General features: G+C 35.9%; 1 protein-coding gene across 3 annotated transcripts in view; it reads left to right on the forward strand.

Annotated features, from left to right (window-relative positions):
- LOC311305811 (cadherin-18) overlaps positions 1-26,997 on the forward strand; it is a 164,369-nt gene that overhangs the window by 22,427 nt on the left and 114,945 nt on the right. The window contains exons 1-2 of one of the 3 annotated variants that reach the window (XM_084433723.1): positions 9,634-9,848; positions 13,331-13,365. The exons of 1 other annotated variant lie outside the window; for it this stretch is intronic. The gene's annotated coding sequence lies outside the window, so the exon portion shown is untranslated. Of the gene's footprint in view, positions 1-9,633; positions 9,849-13,330; positions 13,366-26,997 lie in introns of those variants that run through there. One more of the 3 variants, XM_084433724.1, reaches the window with a different exon arrangement.

Below are 26,997 nucleotides of genomic sequence, written 5' to 3' on the forward strand. Positions count from 1 at the left end.
AATTGAATCGGTCCCCCTCCGCTCTCAAAATAATAATAATAATTAGTAGTATTTGCTTCTTTTTTTTTTTTTTTTATCAAACTCATTTGGACGTTTTTATGTAGTGTACAAAAGATGGCGGGACAAATGGTGTAGACGAACACTACAGTTTGATTGGTTTTCTTTTTCTTCCAGTATTAAAACCAAACATATGGCCTTGGAATGGTTTGTGAAATATCTAGTCCTGAGGCTTTCATGAGGGTCAGAGCACAGGTTGGACTGTTATGAAAGGTTCATGTCAACAGGCTCTCGACAACAGGTGTCTTTTTGGGCAAATGTTTATTCATCAAAGGGTTTTAGACATTATTGACATGCTTCAAATATCATGTTTGTGAATAAATTGATAGGAATATATATTTTTTTTCTTTTTCTAATGATATCATCCTCCAGGAAAGGATGTCATCATTTTGGAGGGAAAACATCAGCACAAACCTCAGTGAGTAGGTGATTGGATGTGTTTTGCGATACTTTGCAGCTGGTTTGTTTCACTCTAAAACATTTTATCCAGATTCATAAAAAGAGAAAATAAGCGCTAAATGAAATCAGGACATACAGTAAATGTTGTTTTTCCATAGCCTAGTACTGGGCAAAATAGTAAAGAAATACCCATTCATTAACAGCCAAAGCAAGTGTCTATTAAAACACTTTCAAAGTAATCTAAACTGTCTTACACATGAAAACTATATAGTCACTACATTATTATTTCCTTCATATGGCATATTGAGTGGGAGTCAAGGTCTTTTATGAATCTGCCTTCCTTTGATATATTGTGGAAAGCAGAATGGAACTTGATGCAGTCCATAGAATTCAATGCTAGTTTATGACTTGGGAAAGTGACACTAGGGCGAATTTGTTTCAGGTTGTTTTTCCAAGTTCTCCAGTGCTGCCCATAAAATATGTCTGACTGCAGAAGGTTAGGGGAATGGATGTTGCCTGGGGCATTTATAGGTCAAGATTCAGAGCTTGTTGTCTATTCATCTTTTTGCTATGGTGAATCTGATGGCATGTTTGTGGGAAAAAGTATTTGGACACTTGTGCCACATTTAAAATGTATCATTGCATTGGAAGCAAAGATGCATTTATTTTAAATAAAGACTCTTTTCAAGCAAGACATTATTTGTATGTTTCAAATAATAAAACAATAAATGTATAGTGTTTGCAATTATACATTCAGCTATCATGGTAGGTGTTAAAAGTAGGAATGTTCCACAGAAGACTTAATGGATTTAAAGGACAAGTTCGGTATTTTACACTTAAAGCCCTGTTTACAGATCGTTTCAATAGAACGGTTAAGATAAAAATTTGGACACATGCTGCTGTCCCGAGAATTTTAGGTTTATTTCGCTTCGATCTGTAAACGATCTGTAAACAGGGCTTTAAGTGTAAAATACCGAACTTACCCTTTAATGTAACACAATGTTATTCTTAATCTTAGCCTTTAATTCTATTCAGGGAGACGGTTGAATGGAAAATATCAAATTAGGTAACAAGTTAAATTTAACGTGTTAAAGGAATAGTTCATCCAAAAGTAAAAAAAAAAAAAAATCAGTCATCATAAATTCAACTCATAAATTCATGCTCTTAGAAACCAGCACTTTCTTCTGTGAAACACAAAAATAGAGAACTTTTTGCCAATGTCATGCTGATCTCTTCTACAGTGAAAGTGAAAAGCTTGCTTTCAAGCTCTTAAAAGGTAAAAAATAAGAGTAGCTGTTAACTGTTAACAAAAACAAAAACAACAATCCGTGTGATTTAAGCACTGTATTTCGTACAATGGCTTTCTATGAGGAACACTGTGATCGCCATTTATTTTCATTGTATGGAAACGAGTATATCCTGCTTAACATCTCACTTTGTGTTTCACAAAAAAAAAGTAAGTCGTTTTGCGTTCTGAATACATGAGGGTTACTGATTGACTTTCTTTTTTCATATTGTGTATAGTTTGAATAGTATGGTAGAAACCTGGGCTGCACAAACCATTTGGAGTGGAATTTTGAATTCACACACTTGCACTTTGTGACTTTGAATAGGTCTACCCTTGTTTGATCTTCCGAAAGCAAATTTGTGACCAAAACAAAACATATATATATATTTGCTGAAACAGCAGTGCTATTGCTTAAGGAGTCTAGAAGCTCTAAGGGTTCATTGTTTTGCTCAGACTTTGATGCCCGCAACCGAGGGAGGAGAGAAAGAGCGAGAAACGATTGAATTAATGTCTGCAATGCGTCACCTGAACAAACTGTACCAGACCAGCCCTAAGATAATTCCATTGAATATGAGCCTTATCTCAGCCTCAGAAAACTATTTCCAAAGCCCTTATCAACATCCTCTTTTATTCATTTATCATTTTCTGTGGCCTTGAAGCCAACAGTCTGAAAACTATCCTCCACAAGGCTCCAATTACTCTTCGCCTCCCTCCTTCCCTGCGGCTCTGTGTTGCTAAAGAAGTTCACCTCCAGAGCATCCCGTACCCTGCTGTTGGCTTCTTGCAACTGATCTCAGACTGGTTTTGTTGTAATAAATTAACTATTTGTTGTGATAAACTTTAGATTTTGCTAAATTTGCTGATTTAGAGAAAAACAGGTTTGGATGGGCCTTTGGAGAACCCCTTCCAAAGTCATTTTGCTTGAGCTAAAATCAATGTAGTTCTTTGACTTAGAGAATTTTGCTTGTGAAAATACAAACTTTTAAATAAGTTAACCCGTTAAATGAACAACTCTTCGATTTCAAATGTGCTTTTCTTTATGTGCTTCTGTTTTACATTTTGGGAGCATATAATGTTAATAAGGTTTCTTGCACCATAATTTAGTTTTACACAAAAAAAAAAAAAAAAAAAATCAAAACTTTCCCCCGTTTTCTTGTTAATGCATGATCCAGTAGAGCTGCACGATTCTGGATAATGTGAGAATCACTTTTTTTTTTCTCTCTCTCTCTCTTTCAAATAGAGATCACAATTCTCTCACAATTCTGAACAGACAAGAGACAACTAAACAAAATATTCTAGAGGATCTGACTAAATGTTCATTGCTGCAGTCTATTTTAAATATTTAATTGATTCGAAGGAATTGTTTAAAAAATATCGGTTTGAATATCAATGATTCACTCAGAAATGCTTGTTTCATTACGGGATGAATCAGCGTTTTTGAACAAATCTCTTGAATGAATAATTCAATGACTTACATTTTTAAGTCACTTGTCGCCACCTAGTGGCGTAACGATGTAATCGATACAATCAGTGCCAAGTTACTTTCAAAAGGATTTGCTCTATTTTTTTCACTTCCGTAGACATCAGTGTTTGTATCCGAAATATAATTTGAATATTTGTAACAAAGAAATACCAATACTGTGTGGTTGAAAAGACTGTTTCGAAAAGACTGTGTTTGTGAAGCTGTTTCATATCTAAACATGACAAATGCTCTCTCTGGCTCCAACGCAGATTTGAATGTTCCGGTGTGATTTTGGTTTAAGGTTTAATAGACATAGCCAAATCATTGTCATGTAGGAATGAGATCGCTTGGGTGTTTGAATCGATCATTAATGATTAATTGTGCAGCACTATGATCCAGGTATGATTGTTAATAATTCATCTGTGCATATTTTTCATGTTCAGCCCTACTTTTTTTCTTTCTTTTTTTCCCCACTTGTTTCACTCAAATAAAATGAGTTGTGAATAGCATTTCACATTAAATTCAAAAGTGGTGCCAAAGTTATAACACATTTCATTGCAAGTTTGATAGATTTGTTCAAAGAATTAACTTTTTTTGTCCTTTATAAATACCTTTAAGATAATGGAAATGACCTCTGTTATAAATGGGTGCTTGTTTTTGTGTCAGTTGAGTCAGAGTGGTGTTAAGCTTATAGTTGATACAGTATGTAAATTTAGGTAGTCGTACGTTAATGTGCTGATAGTTCTGAACATATCCGTAGCTTGTTGTGAATGACCCATTTTTGCATTGGAGTTTCTATAAAGATTCAAGGCAGACTGACAAGAAACAGCGTTGTGCGTGCATAGTATATCAACTATTTACTTAGAGCAAGGGAACTCCTGTTTTCCATGAAATGTCCCAGTGCAGTATATGAACATGAGGTTCATTACACAGAAATGCCATAATTGTCAGGCCTCTTCAGTTTTAAACAGTGCACAGACTCATTTGAATTGCTAATTTAGGGACCTTGTTAAAAACAATACTGAGCCACTCTGTCTTTATGTTGGAATCCTTAGTAAGGTTATGCAGATGCTACACACAGCACATCGCTTGGCAAACTTTCTCATATTTTGCTTAGACCAACGTCTTTGTTTTTACCTCATATGACTGTGCAGGCCAAGTTGCTAAACACTGAACAGCCCTTGTTGATGAGTAAATGTAGGTGGTCATATATGCTAATGTTTCTGGTTTCTGACAGTAGAAATTGGAGTATTTTGGAATGAGACATTTTTGTAGCTCAGTTTTTTTTAAACTAGTCTTCTTTTTTTTGGATTGGAGAAGATATTTTGAGTCCTTTAAGGGTGATTTTACACCAGGTGTTCGGAAACAGCGTCCACATCGTCCAAACAAACCAGACTTTGACATCAAACGATCCCGGATGTTCACCAAAAGATAAAGTATGTTACTATAGTACAATGAACTCTTCTCGTAAAATTGAAAATGAAATTTCTCATATCACCCCTGAAAGAAATATATCTCTTTCCTTTTTAGATTAGAAAGAAAGACAGAAAAGTCCTCCAAAATCCTCCAAAAGAGGGTGACTCTCGCTTTTGCTCTAACTTTGTCACCTTGCAGCCAAGGTATGATAAGGACAGCACTCTGATGCATGTAAAAAAAGAAGTGCACTTCTAAGAAACTTATTTGTTTATGTGTGGATTATGTCAGTCTGTGTTCATTTTTAGCATCTCACGGCGCTGTATCAGAGCAGATGTTACGGGCGCACTCATATGTGTTAGGTCACAAACCTCGGCAGATTCCAACGGTCGCTGCCATATGGTCACATATAGAGGTGAATCTGAGGCTCAAATCTACCAGGACCAACAGATTAGAGCGAGGCCGTCGTGCAATTAATATTCCTGAATTCAATTAAATAGAGCACTCAAATCATTAGTCTGTCGTCATTTACTGTTAACTTGGTTAAGGGCACTTTTCTGGAGCAGCCTCTCTCTGCGTCTTAATGTGTTGAATGTGGTTCAATTTATGCTCAGTCTCCTTATAAAAATACATTTGTACCTAATAATTGTATTTGATCAAACTGTTGATTTAATATGCTTTTTAATGTATGCACTTTTTAGCATGCATTCTAGAGAATGGTTTTTGATAGAAACAGACAGATAGATGATAGACAGATAGATAGTAGGGTTTTGAGATGCATTTTTAAATGTTAAACAGTTTATAACTTGACAAACCGTCTTTGTCACTGAACAGTGAGACATGATGCAACAGCCAAAGAAATTCAGTCTGACATATTTTCACGTAGACCAACAATTAAGGGGGTAGTTCACTCAAATATGAAAATTTTGCCATTGTTTAGTCCCTCGCATGCCGTATCCAAGCACGTTTTATTCCGTCAAACACAAAAAAAATGAATTTTGTGCAGAAAATCCTGGTTGAGGATTAAGACTGTCAAACTTCAAAAGAGAAAAAAAAAAGAAAAGTATTAAACTGGTCCATATGACATGAGAGCATCTGAAGTCATGCGATAGCTTTGTGTTAGGAACAGACCAAATTTAAGTCATTAGTCACTGAAAGATTTAAGATTTCGTTCCTTGCTGTGAGAAATAGCCATGCGTGATTGGTGAAATATTTGTACTTTCGAGGCAATTCTGTAAAAATTATTGATATAAAAAAATTGTATATTAAAAAAAGTATATATACATTTTATTTATATATTTAGTATATATATTATATGTTTTTAGTAATATAGTTTATTTTGATTTTTTTAGAGTGATTGTATAAAATGCCAGTCAAAAGTTTTGGTATATTTTAGACATCACTTAAAAAAAGAAAAAAAAAAAAAGAAAACTGTGTTGCACTATGTGTAACTGAGACATGTGTAACTGTGTTGCACTATGTGTAACTCAACTGAAATGAGAACACTGCGTCTCTCTAAGTTCCTATATGTGTCTCTCTAAGTTCCTATATATGTGTCTATATGTGTCTCTCTACGTTCCTATATATGTGTCTCTCTAAGTTCCTATCTATGTGGTTCTCTAAGTTCCTATATGTGGTTCTCTAAGTTCCTATCTATGTGTCTCTCTAAGTTCCTATCTATGTGTCTCTCTAAGTTCCTATATGTGGTTCTCTAAGTTCCTATCTATGTGGTTCTCTAAGTTCCTATCTATGTGATTCTCTAAGTTCCTATGTGTCTCTCTACGTTCCTATATATGTGTCTCTCTAAGTTCCTATCTATGTGGTTCTCTAAGTTCCTATATGTGTGTCTCTCTAAGTTCCTATACATGTGTCTCTCTACGTTCCTATCTATGTGTCTCTCTAAGTTCCTATATGTGTGTCTCTCTAAGCTGCAATGCAATCTTTTGCCAGAAGCCAAAAGACCAGAGAACTTCAGACTCAGTTCAGATGCTGTAATTACAGTTATTTCAAGTTAACAAGTGTTTAAGTTTTTTTTTTGTCTAAACAAAATGGATTGGTTAGACTGGTTATTTAATGCAGCCAACATTTTTAGTGCAAACTATATATAATAAATAATAAAAAATAATAATAATAAAAAGCAATACTGCATGTGCATAACATTTTTAGACTCAAACTTTTTCTGGGTGTTTATTCTATTTTTAAAACTTGTATAAGGCTTTAGCACTAATGACTATTGCCAACTTACCGTCAGTTATATTTAGCACGCCGTGACGCCCCCATGTTGGAAAGTCTGGGCTCAAAGAAAAGCCAGAGTTTCCTGTTGAACATTTCAGCATAGAGTCGCCGTTCATAGAAGTTCATAACACTTTACAATAAGGTTCATTAGTTAACATTAGTTAACATGTATTAACTAACAAACTGACAATGAGCAATACATTTGTTACAGTATATTTATTAATCTTTGTCAATGTTAGTTAATAAAAATACAGCTGTTCATTGTTTGTTCATGTTAGTTCACAGTGCATCAAGTAATGTTAACAAATGCAACCTTTGATTTTAATAATGTATTAGTAAATTTAGAAATTAATATTAACTAACATTAATAAATGCTGTAGAAGTAATGTTCATTCTTAGTTCATGTTAACTTGGGTCGAATGTTAACTAATGAACCTTATTGTAAAGTGTTATCAATTCAGCTTATAAATATATGAGCATGACTTGAAGGCAGCATGGGTGACAAACCAACATATTTATATTAGAGCTCCGTTCTCGACGCTCGCATCCGAGCATATTTGTATCGCACTTCCTTTCAGGTGTAGATAAATCACAGTGCATCTCGGCCAGGTACGAAACATGGTAAACATGGAATTGAAGTGTTAATTGCCAGCTGTGTTTGCTATATCCACATATCTTGCTCTTTAAATCTCTTCCTCTTTCTCTCACAGCTCTCTCTTCATTGATCACAGGTACATGGTTTGCTCACAGATGGCTGTAAGGCCTGCTAATCTCACTGTAGTTAAATACCATCTGCCTGAACTAGACTCCAGGCATTCAAATGGCCACTGTGAGTTATGACACAGACAGTGACGGCACTCTTTACCACCCGACTTGTACTTTTGAGAGTCCCGAGAGTCTGCGATTTGAAACACAAGGGCGAATCTGTCCGTAGCAGCAGAATTGATTAGTCCCAGGTGCACATACAGTATGACAAATACACAGACTCATTCTTGCTTGACCACAGAGGCAAAGTGCAGGCATTCTGCACTTCAGGAAGAGATTCAAAGAGCAAAATATGTGGATATAGCACTCGTTCTGCAAACACAGCTGGCAATTAACACTTCATTTCCACGTTTACCATGTTTCGTAACTGGCCAAGACGCACTGTCTTTGCGGCCTTCCCCTGGAAGCGCACGAGCTGGAAAACCTGGGGAAGGATCTGGCAGGCTCACCACAGAGGTTGAGATAAGAAGCAATGGGACAGTAAAAACGGATTAATGGATTTATGTGGGATGGCCAAAGAATTAACAACACTCGTGATGGGGACAGTTGGCTTAGCATTGTTCAAGACTGAAATATCCTATAGCTCAACTTATTGAAATGGAAAGTAAAAGTTTACGACACATCTGTGGCCTTGCTAGTCAGAGGCAGATGGTATTAGGGGGAGGGATATTACTATTCTAGAGCGTTTAATTGGACAAAAATATACAAGTTGAGTTTTCAGTATATTTTGGTGCAGAATAAACACTTTTACAGTTTAATTGTGGATTTCTGCAGTGAGCTAATAATTTTTTTATGGCCTATTATATTGCCTTGTAGTATTGAGGTCATCCATATTCTAAATAGACCTCACCATTAACAGACAGTGTTTATTTTATTTTATTTTACTGTATTTCATTTTTTTGGTCATATATATGGTAAATAGATGACCTCATTGGAAAAAGTCAATAACGTTATTATTATTATTTTAATTCCCCTTAATACTGATAGACAAACACTTTTTTGTGTAGCCTACTATGTTAAATGTGACCTTAATGCTATATATATATATATATATATATATATATATATTTTTTATGTTTATTAAATGTTTGTGCATTTAATATAAATAACGTAAAAATATATTATGGTAACAATACATTATTATATATATTCAGTATTATTTTTTTTTATTATTTTTTTTTTGTTATTGCACATTTTTACATTTACTGTAGGTACAAATTTAAGAGGCCAGAGAAAATGAGCAAATGTATGCAAGTATGCATTATTGTAAACATGCTTTGCTGCTGTTTTTGGACACTTTTTTTTTCATTGTTTCTTTTGCCATCTCTCTCTCTCTCTCTCTCTCTCTCTCTCTCCGGAATGCCAAAACATATATATATTTTTTTCTCTTGTTTTAACCCTGCTAACCTCATCAAGCCTGTCTGACTCAAACATCGATCCCAAATCCTATTAGAAGCACTTCCTCTGCTCTCCAAAACCCCCGAACAAGAATGAGTGTGTCTGAGCAGCTTTTCACGAAGAAAACTGACAACTCCCCTCAAGTTCATAATTAAGTGCTCATATTACATTAGATGCTGTGCCATCCATAAGTGTGATTTTTTTTACACAATGCTGGCTGCGTGAAAGAAAACTCAGCAGATGCTTTGAGAACTGGGAAGATAAAGTCTTTTAAAGAATTGCAAATGTAAAATGAGAGGATAAACAACCACAAGGCCAGGTTGTAAATCACTGAAAACTTAAATATGTGTTAAGTTTCAGCATGTGTTAAGTTGACAGTGACAGATTTATCTTGTACCAAATGCTTTTGTCAAACTAACATGAAACCTGAAAGAGGAGTTGCATAAGATTTTTTTTTTTTTTTTCGTCATCCCAGTATAAGAGTCCTGGGTGTCTTATTTACCCTGCAGCAGTATAATAGAAAATGGCACGGCTCAGACACCTTTGTCGTGCAGACGTGGTGGAAATCTTGTATAAGTGACGCAATCCCTTTAATGTGATTTCTTCTCCTTAAGATGATAAAGAGGGATTACTTCAAGAATTAGCAGCTAGTTTTTACCTGCAACATGTCACTTCCCAGAATGCACGTCTGCTTGCCTCTCCAGTAAGAATGAGAAAGCTGACTAGCCCACGATTTATCACCCGTACAAAAATCGCTGTGTTACGATGGTGACAAAGGAAGCCTCATTTGACTAGTTTGCCCTGTATTATCCCGTTACACAGGCTAATGAGGTAAGTGATTAGCATGCCAGCCTTCCTCCATTAGCATGCGCTGGGATTCAGGATGATTTGTTTCATCAAGTCATCGTTGTCTGTGCCTGCAATTCATTTGAGGTAGACAGCAGCGAGGGGCGAAGGGTAGATGCTAATGACTGTAAATCATTGATAAACACATTTTACAGTTGTTGTCGCAAATTTACTCTTGTTGACTCTATTCAAGCTCGGATCACAAAACAGAAGAAGAAAGAAAAATGAAGCTTTATAGTATATAGTTTGTCTCTAAATATTGCACAAAATATTATATTATATTATATTATATTATATTATATTATATTATATTATATTATATTATATTATATTAATTTTTATGAATTCTATTCTTTTTTTTTTTTTTTTGCAGTTTTGGAAAAATTTTGGTTTAGATTTAAGTAATCTTTTTTTAGGAAATACTCATATGACAGTTCCTTTCTTGTATTATGTATATATATGGAGGAAAATAAGTATTTGAACACCCTGCTATTTTGCAAGTTCTCCCACTTAGAAATCATGGAGGGGTCTGAAATTGTCATCGTAGGTGCATGTCCACTGTGAGAGACATAATCTAAAAAAAAAAAAAATCCAGAAATCACAATGTATGATTTTTTAACTATTTATTTGTATGATACAGCTGCAAATAAGTATTTGAACACCTGAGAAAATCAATGTTAATATTTGGTAGAGTAGCCTTTGTTTGCAATTACAGATGTCAAACGTTTCCTGTAGTTTTTCACCAGGTTTGCACACACTGCAGGAGGGATTTTGGCCCACTCCTCCACACAGATCTTCTCTAGATCAGTCAGGTTTCTGGGCTGTCGCTGAGAAACACGGAGTTTGAGCTCCCTCCAAAGATGCTCTATTGGGTTTAGGTCTGGAGACTGGCTAGGCCACGCCAGAATCTTGATATGCTTCTTACAGAGCCACTCCTTGGTTATCCTGGCTGTGTGCTTTGGGTCATTGTCATGTTGGAAGACCCAGCCTCGACCCATCTTCAATGCTCTAACTGAGGGAAGGAGGTTGTTCCCCAAAATCTCACAATACATGGCCCCGGTCATCCTCTCCTTAATACAGTGCAGTCGCCCTGTCCCATGTGCAGAAAACCCCCCCCAAAGCATGATGCTACCACCCCCATGCTTCACAGTAGGGATGGTGTTCTTGGGATGGTACTCATCATTCTTCTTCCTCCAAACACGTTTAGTGGAATTATGACCAAAAAGTTCTATTTTGGTCTCATCTGACCACATGACTTTCTCCCATGACTCCTCTGGATCATCCAAATGGTCATTGGCAAACTTAAAACTTTAAGCAGGGGAACCTTCCGTGCCATGCATGATTTCAAACCATGACGTCTTAGTGTATTACCAACAGTAACCTTGGAAACGGTGGTCCCAGCTCTTTTCAGGTCATTGACCAGCTCCTCCCGTGTAGTTCTGGGCTGATTTCTCACCTTTCTTAGGATCATTGAGACCCCACGAGGTGAGATCTTGCATGGAGCCCCAGTCTGAGGGAGATTGACAGTCATGTTTAGCTTCTTCCATTTTCTAATGATTGCTCCAACAGTGGACCTTTTTTCACCAAGCTGCTTGGCAATTTCCCCGTAGCCCTTTCCAGCCTTGTGGAGGTGTACAATTTTGTCTCTAGTGTCTTTGGACAGCTCTTTGGTCTTGGCCATGTTAGTAGTTGGATTCTTACTGATTGTATAGGGTGGACAGGTGTCTTTATGCAGCTAACGACCTCAAACAGGTGGATCTAATTTAAGATAATAAATGGAGTGGAGGAGGACATTTTAAAGGCAGACTAACAGGTCTTTGAGGGTCAGAATTCTAGCTGATAGACAGGTGTTCAAATACTTATTTGCAGCTGTATCATACAAATAAATAGTTAAAAAATCATATATTGTGATTTCTGGATTTTTTTTTTTTAGATTATGTCTCTCACAGTGGACATGCACCTACAATGACAATTTCAGACCCCTCCATGATTTCCAAGTGGGAAAACTTGCAAAATAGCAGGGTGTTCAAATACTTATTTTCCTCACTGTATATATCTTCTTTTTTTTTTTCTTCTTTTTTTTTATGCAATTATTTGTTAGTAGCTCAGTGTAGCTCATCTTTTTCAGCAGTTATTGAGTAACTTTAATTTAAGCTTTAGTAGTTGTGTATGTGCTTTGGTCATTTGTGTCGTTAACTTTATTGCTCACCAGCCACAGTGGCTAGTGGTTTTCCCAAAGTTAGCCACTCAGCATTTTCATTGGCCACAATTTTGACATTGGTACCGTGGGAAATATTGGCATATAGATATTTGTAATATTATCTCATAATTTGGCAGAAGATTTATTCAGATCCATTATACTGTTACACATGCGTTTTCTTTCTCAACTGTTAAACGTTCACTTAAAACCTAACTGACTGTGTTTACGTGAATACTCATTTTGACATTATTGTGTATTTGACTGTTTACGCACAATAAGCAGCGAAAAAGAACTCAATTTAGTACTGAGAGGCGGCTTTACAAAATCTGCGGGAATGAGTAAAATTATGCGCAATATGCGCAATTCCACGCCAAAATTCAAGCCCTGAAACATCAACAATAGCAAATGAAACGAGTGAGTGAGTGAGTGAGTGAGTGAGTGAGTGAGTGAGGCAGGTTTATGTGTAACTCACTGTCGGAGAGATGAGAGAGAGAGAAAGTGCAACTGGTATCGTGTATCTATTATATGGAAATGAGTATTGGAAGCATTTCAGATATTTCAGTATCGGTATTGAAAATCTATATTTTTGACAACACTACATTGCAAAACTTGATAAAAATGCTATTTTAGCTTTAATTTATTTCAGTTTTAATAATATTATTGCACCTTATTTTTCAGTTTTGCATCTAATTTTTATTTTATTTAAGCTTTATTTCACTTACCTGATTATTATTATTATTATTTTTATATAGTTTTAGTTAAAATCTGTTCTCAGAGTGAGTGTTATTGAACGCAGAGCTAATATGAAGTAAGTTTTGAGAGGTAAAAGGTCAGCTCTGAAAAGACTCCAGTACATGAAGTAGCAATTTCATCAAAATGCTTTGTGATGGTAGACCAGTGTAATCAAAAACAGGGACCAGACAGTTATTTATTTACAGTTATTAGGATTTATATGGTTTGAAAAATATTTCCTCATATTTCTTAAATATAAGAAATGCAGAAAGTATTTAAAAGGGTTCATTTGATCATTGAAATACAACATTTAAAACACAGGACAGAACGTTTTAGTACATTGTGTTTCAAAGTGTTATCATGTTAGGCCTAAAAAGAGAAGTAACGTTAGATGTTAGAAACATGGTTAGTTTAATATACAGTTTAGCCTATTAAAAATCTACCACAGAACTGATTTTGGTGAGGCCTGAAACGACAGTGCACCACATTGACATTCAAAACAAATCGCAACATATCTTCTTTTTGTTTTCCACAGAAGATAAAAAATCATGTATTTGGAACAGCATGAGGGTGAGTAAACTTTTACCTTAAAACTGAGTGTTTGTCCGAATGCATGATGTCACTAATTGTGGGTGATGCGCTGTTCCAAAATGCCAAAGTAATTTAATATTATGTAAATGACCTTCAAATGCGTCTTGGAAGTGTGGAATCCGTGGATCTTTCCAGTTGAAGTAGAACAGTATAGGCACAGACTACAAAGCTGTTCTAGTTTAGCTTCTTTCAAACACTCCTATCTTAGCAGATCAAAGTGTTTTCAGCATCTAGTTGCTTTGAAAAACAACCCCCTGCTGTCTTACGAGTTATGGCAATACTAAAGATTTATTAAATATTTCATATTCCTTAAGAGTGAACAGGTGAGACTGTCAATGAAAAACCCTGGAGCTCACAGACTCGCGCTATTGCAAGGACGTACTTAAATAATGAAGTTTTATGATGTGTGAAATAAGACTGTGCTCTGATACAGCAGGGATCATCTCACAGTTGTGTCCTTTTGGTCTATATGTGGTATAAAGTCATGTGTATCTGAAAACTAACGATGTTTAGTGTATGACACATTATTATAGTCTGTGACTAAATTCTTGCGCGCACACACACACACACACACACACACATGCACATTGTTTGAGATTGACAAACACATTTACATGGACTCATAAATTTGAATATTTATTTTTAAGCACATTTTTGTATTGTTTTGGGTTGTTACTTATGGAAGCTTGTTTCCGCCACAGAGTGAAAAATAAAAAAAAGTAATTGCGAGTATACATCTCACAATTCTGACTTTTTATCTCAGAATTACGTGATATAAAGTCACAATTGCTGGTTATAAGGTCAGAATTGCGTGATATAAAGTCGCAATTGTGTGTTATTAAGTCACAATTGCTGCGTGATATAAAGTCGCAATTGCGTGTTATAAAGTCAGAATTATGAGATATAAACTCGCAATTGCGAGAAATATACTTGAAATTCTGACTTTTTTCCTTAGAATTGCATGATTTTATCTCGCAATTCTGACTTTATAATACGCAATTGGGATATATAAAGTCAGAATTGCATGTTTATATCTCGCAATTCTGACTTTATAATACGCAATTGGGATATATAAAGTCAGAATTGCATGATATAAAGTCGCAATTGCGTGTTATAAAGTCAGAATTGTGAGATATAAACTATTCTGAGGTAAAAAAAAAAAGTCCGTCTTTTTTTCCTTAGAATTGGACTTTATATCTCACAATTCTGAGAAAAGATGTCAGAATTGCAAGATATAAACTCGCAATTAGCCTGTGTTATAAAGTCAGAATTACATAATATAAAGTCGCAATTGCGAGAAAAAAAGTCAGAATTCTGACTTTATAAGACGCAATTGCGACTTTATTTCACGCAGTTCTGACTTTATATGTCGCAATTCTAACTTTAAAACACGCAATTGCAATTTCACGCAATTCTGACTTTAAAAGACGCAATTGCGACCTTATTTCACGCAATTCTGACTTTATATCATGCAATTCTGACTTTATATTTCGCAATTCTGACTTTATAACACGCAATTGCGAATTTATTTCACGCAATTCTGACTTTATAACACGCAATTGCGATTTTATTTCACGCAATTCTGACTTTATAACACGCAATTGCGATTTTGTTTCACGCAATTCTGACTATATATATGTAAACAATGCAAAAAGTCACAATTATCTTTTAAAATGTTTTATTCTGTGGCGGAAACAAGCTTCCATAGTTACTTGATGTGCAGTGCATAATAAACAACTGATCCTGTATGTCACATGATTATGACCACATGAATTTAATTCATGCTTCACACATTCATACTATAGAACATACCTTTTTAGTCGCGAATTAAGTTTCAAACCAAATATGCATACTATACAGTATGGGATTTTTTTTATGCTGCAACTTATTAGCATATAGCATAAACAGATTCATATTTAGCAGTCCAAATCATGCGTGAGCATCCTCCTTATGCCTACTGACCCTTCATGCTGTATTATGTTGCTCTATGTTGACCTGACTATGTCATTCAACCTGAAAGAAGATTATCTGTGTCTACAACTGGAGCCCACACACTCAACATGGCCAGGCGCCGTTGTAAGCCAGCCGTATTTAGAGCACATTCACATTTACCTAGTTCCATGTTTGACCTGTGGATTACAGAAGCGTTTCTCTGGCTCTCTGTGAATCCCTCATGCAGAAACATTCAAACACCTACACTCAGAAAACCCAGGGATACTGTACACCAGTGAACGCCAAATATAACAGGCTTACACTAGGGGAAGAGGATTTACCAAGGTATGGTAGATTAGAGCAGTGAGTCTCTCGCTGGACTTGTTTATTTGAAGGAATGTAATGCCAGAACATTGTCTAACATGAGGAAATCATTCTGGAGCGCTTGAAGCCTGTATGAATGATTCTTATAAATGTATGCAACAATTTACATTGAGGTTCAATTAGTTAACATTAGCATTTGGTAGTCTAGGTTCACATTAAATTCTGCTTAACATATATTTTTTATCACATTATTTGTGTTTTAATCTAATTTAATTTAATGTTAATGCATAGTGTAAAAATGTGTGTGTGTATTTGTGTAATTGTGTATTGTGTATAACACACACACACACACACACACACACACACACACACACACACACACACACACACATATAGGCTATATGTAAGCAATAAGGTAGGAGAGGCTTTGCTGTATCGTGAATAAGTCACGGCTGAAGTGCGTTGTTAGTGGCGCAGCCGTGACTTATTCACGATACAGCTCTAGCCTCGAGTTCCGTATTGCTTTTATAAAACGGTTACCACACAATACAAATATTAAAGCCAAAGAAAATATGTATCAATGCAATTTTCATGAAGTAAAATCACTAAAAGCCTTCCTTCCGCTGGAAGAAATAGTCCCTGACGGTGAACAGCTATAGAAGTTACATTATTTCGCCTTTAGATGGCGCCAAAAAACTGACTGTCTTTATGAGTCAGTCAGTCAGTCAGTAGAGAAGACTTTTATATTGAAAGGACTAGTTGTGAACACGGAAAAGCAAAACGCAACTGACAAATAATGAAGCTTGTCAGGGCACGGGAAACCGTTGGATGAAGCGGTCATAGCCGTGTTTTATCGAATTATATACAGATTATTTTATTTAATTTTTTTTGTAGTGACGAAAGTGACGTAATGTAACTTGTAACTGTAATTCTCATCCCTGTCCACATGGTGGCGAGTGCGCTCTTGCTGACTAAAAAAAGTAGATCAAGGAATGGCTTTTCTGGGTTACATTCATTGTTTACAAGCTGTTATTTTTTTCTGTTATCTTTCTGCCGTTAAAACACTGATTGAGCGGTTAGAGTCATGATACGGATTTCGGTAAGTTGAACAGTAAATATCAACATATTTGTTTTATGTTCATTCATGTTTATTTCGTTCTGTAACTTAGTAAAGAGGAGGGAATTGATCGCATTCACTCGCGCTTCCCTTGAACTCACAATGATCTCTCGCGCCACATGAAAGAGCGCCAAAACAGAATTTATTGTTTGAATTTTGTGATAAAATAGAATTAGAAAAAAAGAACTGACACTTTGTTTCAAATCAAAAGCATGACCATATTCTACATCCCTTAATCCTACACAGTACTGAACTTAACAACTACTTTACTAACTGTATCAGTAATTAGGAGTTTATTGAGGTAAAAGTCGTAGTTAATAGTTAGTTAATATTGAGAATTGGACCCTAATCTATCCTTACAAGTATTCATGAAAACAAAGTTTAATTGTAAGGCATTGCAAATCCAATAAATGAATATGCACTATATTTACAGGCCAAATTATTGCCAAATCTTTAAACGTTTGTAAATGATAATGCAATAAAGTATGTTAAAATTACTAATATTTGAAGATGCCCAGTGAAGAAGCTGAGCTTTTTCAGACAGCACAGGTTACTCAAATAGAGCATTTGAATTACTTAGAGCAGTTTCTTGCATATTGGGATTTGAAGTATTTTAACATAAAACGAAATGGCACATTTTACATTCAAGAATAATAGCAGGATCTGAAAACACATTATGAATTAGGTCATGGCACAGATTCAGGGGTCCAAAATGGAAGAACATTTAATGCCACAATTCCCTTCTGCTCGCACAATACCAAAAGAGGGAGGCAGAAAAAAACCCCACGATAAATAAAGAAGGAAGAGACAGGGATAAAGAGGTGTGTGTGAGAGAATCGGGCCCACATGCGGATCCACAGGCAGAGAACATTTGTGATCCGCCTCACTTCACTGTGGGAGAGCGTTTGCTAGCCCTGGATTACCGCAGCACATTGAATAGACCAAAGGCACTCTGTAAGAAAGTGTGTACATACATCGGTAGGAGATAAACAGTACTGTGGAACGCTTATTTTCTCTGCATCAGTAGAAAATCCGGATCCTTTGCTCTTCCAGTGGAAGTGCACGCTGGTTGCAAACCTGTTTATTTCTGGGACTGAAGTCAAACATGGGACTAATTAGACTTGCATTGTAAACACTGCATTGTCTGCCGCAGCGTATAGACACGGTGTATTGTTAATTTTGCTCATTATAAAGGACAGTTTGCATCTATGAGGCTTGGGTTGAAAGCTGTCAGTGAAGGTTTGAAAAGGGGGGATTTCACATAGATGTCATAGAAGAACCATGTTGGGTTCCATAAAGAACCTTTCATTGAACAGTTCTTAAAAGAACAATTTTCTTAGTGTGAAGAACATTTTAATAATCCCAAAAAAGGTTTTATGGATGTAAAAGGTTCTTCATGGCACCATACATTCCTATAAAGAACCTTTATTTTTAAGAGTGGCATGTGCTACAGCAAGCATTGCTATGACTATTTCGAATAGGGAATTATTTCCTTAAAGCTGCAATCCGTAACTTTTTTTTTGTGTTCAGAATTTACTAAATTTGTATAATAAGCAAGGACACCATGAAACCATTTTCCGAACTGTGTTTTTGTCTTATCCTGAATCACTACGGTACACCTATTATATTTGGACTATTTTAGACTGGTTCGGGCCCAGTACCTGCGTGACTCGCTATAGACATAAAGGCAGAGAAGTGGCTCCGGCTACAATGTTCTTCCGCAAGACGCATGCAGTTCTGTTTGTTAACTGCAGCTTTAACTTTAAGTATTACAATTTAAGTATTTCAATGCACATTATAAAATGTATCGTGGCCGAACAGCTTTCTGAGGCTTCCACGCACCTCATGTCTGATTTTTTGATCGCAACTGTGTGAACACGATGGCCACTACTAAAAAAAAAACAAATTGCATATTGGGTATTTGGATAAAGTTACTTGTTAATTTGTTTGTCCCATCTTTAAATAGAGCATTTTTATTTATTTATTTTAAGCCTTTATTCTCACCAATGCTGCATTTATTTGCAAAAAAAAAAAAAGAAGCAAAAACTGGTGAAATATTATTACAATGTACAATTTAAAATATAATTTATTCCGGTGATGGCAAAGTAATATTTTTTTTTTTTTTTTATGAATCGAAAAAACAGCATTTTTTTCAAATAGAAATATTTTTAACATTATAAATGTCTTTATTGCTTGAATAAAAGTATTAATTTATTTCATGAAATAAGGAATTCTTATTTATAAATAATAAATTATATATATATATATATATATATATATATATATATATATATAACAATCTCACTGACACCAAATTTATGAACGGTAGTGCACATACAAACTATAACTAGATTAGCAAGTAGTCTTCAAACATTAAAAAAGCAGCGTTTGCTGAAGATAATGACAGAGGAAAGAAGCTCTGTAAACTTCTGTAAATATCAATGTTAAACATATTTTATAAAATAGGCCTAGGCTTTATAAGGTTTTGTAGAGTTTTAACTTTAGAAGTAGTTAATGCATTGAAAAGAATAAAATGAGTCTGATAATAATTTGTGCTTTTATTTTATTTTAAATTTTTTTAGGTTAATATGGATTTTTAATGTGAAACATTTCATCTTAAGAAACCTTTCAGACTTTCCATTTATTAGATATATTGGAATTGGTTGTATTAGCCTTGATATTTCCTGGTATTGATTTGAAAATAAAGTACTGCTAGTGGCTTTAGCTAGAACGTTCTTTCTTAATGAAATATATTTTTTCCAAAAAGAAGTCTACCTGATGTCCTTGAATTAATATAAAGTGATAGATTGAGTGAACCAGTTTACTCTTGAAGTTGCATGAACTCAAAAATGCTTTGCAGCTAGTTAGCATGTGACTTGATGTTTTTGTAAAATATACAGTTTTACAGTGACACAGTAACTTTCTCTATGATAAATATCCAAGGGACAACAAACAAACAACAGCAACAAAACGGCTATTTAAAAAAAAAAGCAGTTTGGTAAGAAATATTGCAACCTGTAAATTGACAATTGTGGCAGAGAGTTCATTTTGGACCCTGTCTGTAACCTATGACCAGGAGTATGAAAAACATATTCAGATCACCAAAGATAGCAACAGGAATTACACCGCATTCAGCCGAGTTCATCCATTCTTGTCAGTGCGATTGTGAGTGATTGTGTGCAGAAAAAGATAGTCAAGGTTGTCTGTGAGAGTGGGCAAACAGAAGGAAACGTGACCGGCAGGCTCATTTTCAAGCAGCAAGGTTGGTTAAGATTATAAGCTGTACTACTGACTAACCGAGCAATCGCTCGCTGTCATCCACTGACAGCCTTGTTAAATGACAAAAGCTTAATTTACTTGTCAAAAATGATGAAACGGCAATTCTCTCCCTCTCTTCAGTATTCCTCTTTTCTCTGAATAGTAACATTAGTGCAGAAATGTTCAGTGTTCTGCTGTCAAATGATTACTGACTAGTGATTCTATGACAGATGAGTCGATCTGCCTTAAAAATGAAGTCAGGACACCTTTTTTTTCAGCTCGTGTAAACATTTGATATGAATTCTTATGGACCACATGTTCTGTTAGTTTATTTCATACTATGTTCTGATTAAGAACTCAATATTTTAACTATTACTAGATTATAAGTATATTTTTTTGCCTGTGTTTTCTGCAGAAAATGTGGGAAGTGTTTGCTTTGAAACTGTCTCGCATGGTATGTCGTATCGAATCGTAAGGATTTAGCAATTTCAGTTCCATTACCGACCGACCGACGTCTGTATGCATGTGTCCGTGGGGTATTAAAAAGCATTAAAAGTCATTAAATGGATTTTGCGAAAACTAAGGCCTTAAATGGCATTAAAAAGCATTAAATTAGAATCCTACAGGCATTAAAAAATGTAGATATAGTTTTGAAGAAAATTGTATATTATCAATTTATTTGAATATAGCCTTCGTAATTAATAATTTTTACTTGCTGTCACAAAATATGTACGTTAGTGTGATAAACGCGGAGTTCTGGATGCTTGATCATAGATATGGCTCAGATCCCTCTTTCAATACTGCAAGTCTGTGTTTTTTCCAACAGGATTAAGTCTGTTCTCTTAGAAAAATTAATTTAGTACTCTCTTCTCAAGCCATGTCATTTGAGGTATCATTTATTAGAACTAGCTGATACCATAGTAAGTAATAATAATATATATCAATAGGACCTATAGGAGATTGCGTGTGTGGGTGCTCGTGTAAATCTCTCTAACAGCTCTTCTGAGCGTGTATGTGCGTGTTTGCGTCCAGTCTTCACTCACTGACTGTGACTGTGAATCTAGTCCTCTGAGACATCGCTGTCTGCACCTCTACAGACACTTCATGTCACAGCAAAGGGGTTGCGTCAGCTGGCATTAGCTCCGCTGTCGCTGTGAAGATGCCAAGAGCACGCAGGTGTATCTGGAGGTGACTCGCTTCCCACAGACATTACCTGATACACTAAAACAGCAGGGGCAATGGAGGCTGATGGATTAAAGCAGTGTGAGATCATGTGAGATCAAGACCACCTTGGACCAGCATGGAAGTTCACGCTGAACTAGACATTTTTAGTGTCTCACATTTGCTGGATCTTGTTTAGGTAGATAGCAATCTTCTAATCTATCTATCTAGCTCACAAAACTCATCACTCGATTTGAATTTTACAAGGCGTTTTTTTATTATTTTTTTTATTACTGAAACACAAACGTTTTCATTTTGCTGAAAACCAAAACCGAAAATAGAGTTTCAGTGTTTAAATTTAGGTCATAGGGAAATTTAAGTCTTTCGGGGTGCCATGTTCTTAATCTTAAGTCATAATTAAACCAGTCAAAATCAGTAAAATTGCTCGTCTCTCGAAATTTCAGCTGAACAAATTGCTACTGTAGCATATATATTTATTTTTTTCTGCTAATATGTTTACCTGTTGTAGCTTATTTACATTGTGTGCACAAGATAGATACTGAGATAGTCAAAATGCATCGAGGAAGCACTAATGTAATTCAACATCACTTTTTCAAATTTTTCTGAAACCGATTTTTTTTTTTTTTTATTGCATCACCATTTGCAGTATTACTGGTATTTAAATCTTTAAAAGATACTCAAAAGTTATGTTAGATCAAACCAGTCAAAAAAAATGGTGGTTGGTCATTTTAAAAGATACTGCTCAAGTGATAATGATCATTTTAAACGTACAATATGTAAAAAAATTGCCGCTAGGGGTCGCTAACCTCTTACAATAACAAAGGCGTAGTTTGATGACGCAACATTTGCTAAGAATTATGGATCTTGTCATCAACGTCAAGCCGACCGATCTAATAATGTTTATTGATGAGTGAATACATCAATGTTTTTATCATGACTGTGATATGAAGCAGGTCGGGATTGCTAAGAGACAGCTATCAGCTCCACACGCGACGCGAGTCCCGCGGATATAAAAGGAATATGGACATTTCATTCTACCGAACTACACGCAAGTGCAGAATTACTACTCACAGGTCAGTTTATTAGACAAATTAAACTTGTGAGGTAACGCAGTGCTGTTTCACTTGGTCTAACATTACACTAGCACACTAAACTGCATTTGAATGTGTTGAAATGTATGTGTTAGTTTGTCTGTATGAGACTAGCAGTAAGCTAGATCAACATTAGAATAACATACAGATTATGTTCTAACATTTTATCATTGTTGAACTATATAACATTGATTTGTTTTATGTAAATGTGCTCACCTGTTTAATAAAGTACATGTAGGAGCGGTCGAAGTCTCGGACGTGGAGCTCTAACGTTAGGCATCTCGAAAACGCCGCGCTGATATTGATTCTCGTTTTAGTTCTCCTTTTTTATCCAAAGTCTGCTTGCCATGGTCCATAATGTTTGAACGAAACAACAACAGCGTGCAGATAGACATTACGAACTACACAGTTGTCCACGTCTGTCGCCTTGGTTACTACAGGGGCTCTGGTTGCTATGGCAGTACGAGCGGAAACCAGGGACACCGCGGATATGACGCCATTGACGGCGACAAAACGGCGAAAAAAATTACATATTGTGCCTTTAAACACACGTAAGACAATTTTAAGTGTAATTTTATTTACATATTTAACTTTCTTTAGTGTGTAATGTTGCTGTTTGAGCATGAAAAAGGTCTGCAAATTAGCAAAGCACAAACTCACTCTAAAAGGAGTTATTCTCTATATCAGTGCGCACTGTTTCTGAACTTACTGAAACGCCTCCATTGTGGTCTTGAGTTTTCTTCCAGGAATGTGAAACTGCCATAATATCCTTCATTTAAATAATTCCCGCCCAAGCCATGCAAAATAAAAAGCGGCATTACATTTCCAAAACACCCTCGAAGCAGATGACCAATCACAACGCACTGGCTCAGCTGACCAATCAGAGCAAATTGTGCTTTTTGGAAGGAGGGGCTTCATAGAGACAGGAATTAAACAGCGCGTTACTGATAGACTGGGAAGAGAGGTGCTGCAACAATGTCAAATATGTAAAAAAAAAATATATTTTTGAACATTCAAGCATGAAAACCTATTCCAGTAGGCCACAAAAACAAAATCAAGACTTTATGAAAGGGCATAATAGGTCCTCTTTAAGAATGTAGAATTTAAAAATAAACTGATATTATGAATTGCATCTTTAAGTTGTTTAAAGTTGGTTGTGGTGAATGCCTTGTACTATGGGCAATGCAAGAGTTAACCCTAATGCTGCCATAATAAGTTGGCTCAGGTACAATGTTTCAGTTATGTTTCCATGTACATTTATTGTCTTGGCAAGCGTTATTTCATCAAAACAAGTTACGGGAGCATGCATTTATTTGTGTCGTGACAAATGATTCTTTAGTTGGCAAGACAAATACTGTTTGTTATCGATACAGTGAGGTGCTTATGCTGTCGAAAACAATTCAAGCCAAAAATAACACTCTCTTTTGGAAATGCTATAGCCTACTATGTAAATTACATTTGAAAAATTATTTTATAATTAGGCATGCATCTTTTTATGATCTTATGTTAATTTAAGACTACATGGAGTACTTGTCTTTTCCATTTGTCACATCACAGGACTGTTACATTTTTTTCTTGGGCATGTTGTGCATCAACTACCCAAATCCAGATCCACCACCGGGAATAATGCATGAGTATGCCACTTCTATCATAAACTCCACGTAGATTCGCTATTTCTGGGAAGTTCAGAGCCGGGTCAGAAACAGAACGTTTACCTTTTAAAAGCAAGCATTTCTAGTCTCCGCAGATGAAGGTTAATGACGCTCTGTGAAAACCCTTTAAAGTCAGAAATACGTTTTAAATGAAAGTCTTCTAATATGCATTCTACAGATTGCACAACAATTAGAAAGAGTCAAAGTAATAACAGAGTGATTTTGTGCACTTCTTTAATGAGCAGAGTTTAGAGAACGCAAGGGCATCAAACCTATCTGTTTTAATTATTTCCGAACAGAGGAATTTGTCATTGATGTCCATTGAACCAGTGCAGAGTAATTGGATGGAGGCTGACAAGGGATTTTGCGAGTACTCCCTGAGCTGGTTTTATGCTTGGTTTAAATTTTAAAGAGTAATCCACACAGGGGAAGGGGGCGGATAAATGGAACACCAGCCCGGCAGACTGCAGAGATTCTATGCCTTTGAATGTCCAGCAACTGATGATTTAGAGATATCTAGGTTTTTTTTTAAACTAAGTTAGTGAGGTTTTGCTTCTTCCTCAGTGGTCTGTGCTTTGGCACATGCTTTGAAAATAGCTTTCTTATATAAATGATTGCATTTGATAATTTTAGGCAATGGAGAAGCCAAAAATCATTTTTCCGTTATGATGCAAGTATTTCAGTTATTTAGGAGGTCCGGTTTTAGCTGTGTGACTAATGTGATTGTATGTGAACCTGACAGATAGAGGTCAGTCAGTATTTGAGCCCTTAACGGATGCAATAAAACTTTGCCTGAAGCATCTGCCGCCGTGTTTCAGTATCATCGGAGGAAGAAGCAACATAAGAATTAGTGTTTTTCTTAAAAGAGGATTTTGTAGAGTTAACTTGATCTTCAGGCCAAACCAAAACAAAACATAACTAATGCAGGCATGCCCAGAGCAACCGGCTGGTTGAAAGTATTAAAGAAAGTGCAACAAGCGAGCAAAACCACGGATCCACAGGCTGCCTGGAGCAGATGAGGTTAAATGTGTTTGTACGCTGCTGTAGCTGGAGGTTGTCGTTTTTGCACACTGAAAACCACTTTGCGGTTAAGCAAATGTATGAGGGAAACAATGTGTTCTTTTTTTTCGTTTTGAATAAGCTGAAGATATTAAGCTGCTTTGCACAAAATGTTCTCAGACTTCAAGTAAATATTACTTGATTACCTACAAAGACTATTTTGAATATTTTGTATACAGTGGTTCAGCTATTGGTCCCTTTAAAGATTGAATAATTTTACAGATAAAAAATAAGGTATAATCTATCTGACATGATGTGATATTAAATAAAGTGAGGTTTGTGACTAACACTATCTACACTGAAAAACATAATGGTGTATTTACACTCAGAAATGTTCTAGTAATAATTGCAGAGAAGTGGCTAGTAACACATTGGGCCCTATCTTGCACCCAGCGCAATTGACTTTGTACACCGACGCATGTTTCATTCCTATTTTGCACCCGCGCAAAGCGCGCTTTTCCCTCCACAGAAGCACGTCGCTAAACTAGGGAATGAACTTGCGCTCCCTGGGCGGTTCAGCGCAAAAAAGGAGGCGTGTTCCGGCGCAAACGTTCCCTGGTGCTATTTTACTGTTCCATAAAACAATTGCGCCACTGGCCAGAAAAAACCTAGTCTAAAGTCAGTGACGCGTTGCGCGTTGTTCATTATGCTATTTTAAGGGCGCATGCTTGACCATAATGTATAGAGTGCACAAACGCTCATACACTGTGATTCTCTAATCTACACAGAAGCAGCAGTTTTCATTTTTGCAAATCATATTATTACAAACGATAGATAGATAGATAGATAGATAGATAGATAGATAGATAGATAGATAGATAGACAATTTATTATAAATATAATAATTTATTATAAAAGCATACATCTAGCTTACACATTTACCCACATTATTATATGCCTGTTTAACCGAAGCTAATTTTGGTGTATTTCTCCCATCCACAATGTCACTTCTCTCTCTTTTACGGCCGTGACGAGAGCGTTGGTCTCCTCGGCTGTGAACCGCTCTTGGCGTGCGCCTGGCAAATCCGCCGTTATAATAGCAATACGCCAAGGAAAAAATGCGTCTGCTCTTAAAGGGAATGTGAGATGATGCTCTGATTGGTTTATTTCACGTTACGCCCAAACCACACCTATGAATAATGAAGCTACTTCAGACCAACCCCTTTTAGATTTGCGCCCAGCACAAGAGTCATTTATCCCGCCGGGAAAATAGCAACAGCGCCGAGACCCGCCCACAAAGTTACTTGCGCTTTGCGCTTTGACACTTGCGTTTCAGATCGTTAAAATAGGGCCCATTATGTGAACTAGAAAGACTAAAACAGTGTTTTCTTGTGAAATGTGCACCAAAAACCTTTGTTTTTACTCTATCTATCTATCTATGTATGTGTGCATGTATGTATGTATGTATGTGTGTGTGTGTGTGTGTGTGTGTGTGTGTGTGTGTGTAAATGTTTACAGTGTAGCGAGCAATGTGATGTGACCAAACTAGAATTTTTTTTTTTTGCATTTAGAAGTTGCTTTTATGCAAAGCGTCACATTTCATTCATTTCCTGGGAATCAAGCCTGTGACCTTGGCATTGCCAGCGTCCTGCTCTACATAAACAGTCATTTCTATTATAATCACAGATATGTAGTGCGTGAATTTTTGCAGTGACAAAATTTTTTTGGGATGTTTTGTCGTGCTGGTGTACATGTGATTCTTGATACTCCCAGCATGCACTAGGGCATGAATGATTAATTTTGGTGTGTTCCAGCTTTATTTACTCTGTATTGTTGTAATTTTTGAATTCACATTCTACGCAAAAATGACCTACACTACTGTTAAAAATGTTGGGGTTTGCAAGATTTGTTTTAATGTTCTTGAAAGAAGTCTCTTATGTTCACGAATGCTGCATTTTAGCTGTTTCATAGTGAATGCAGTAAAAAAACAGTAATATTGTGAAATATTATTACAATTTAAAATAGCTGTTTTCTAATTTAATATATTTTAAAATGT

This window comes from Rutilus rutilus (assembly GCF_951802725.1).
Source record: "Rutilus rutilus genome assembly, chromosome: 16".
NCBI classification, from domain to species: Eukaryota; Metazoa; Chordata; class Actinopteri; order Cypriniformes; family Leuciscidae; genus Rutilus; species Rutilus rutilus.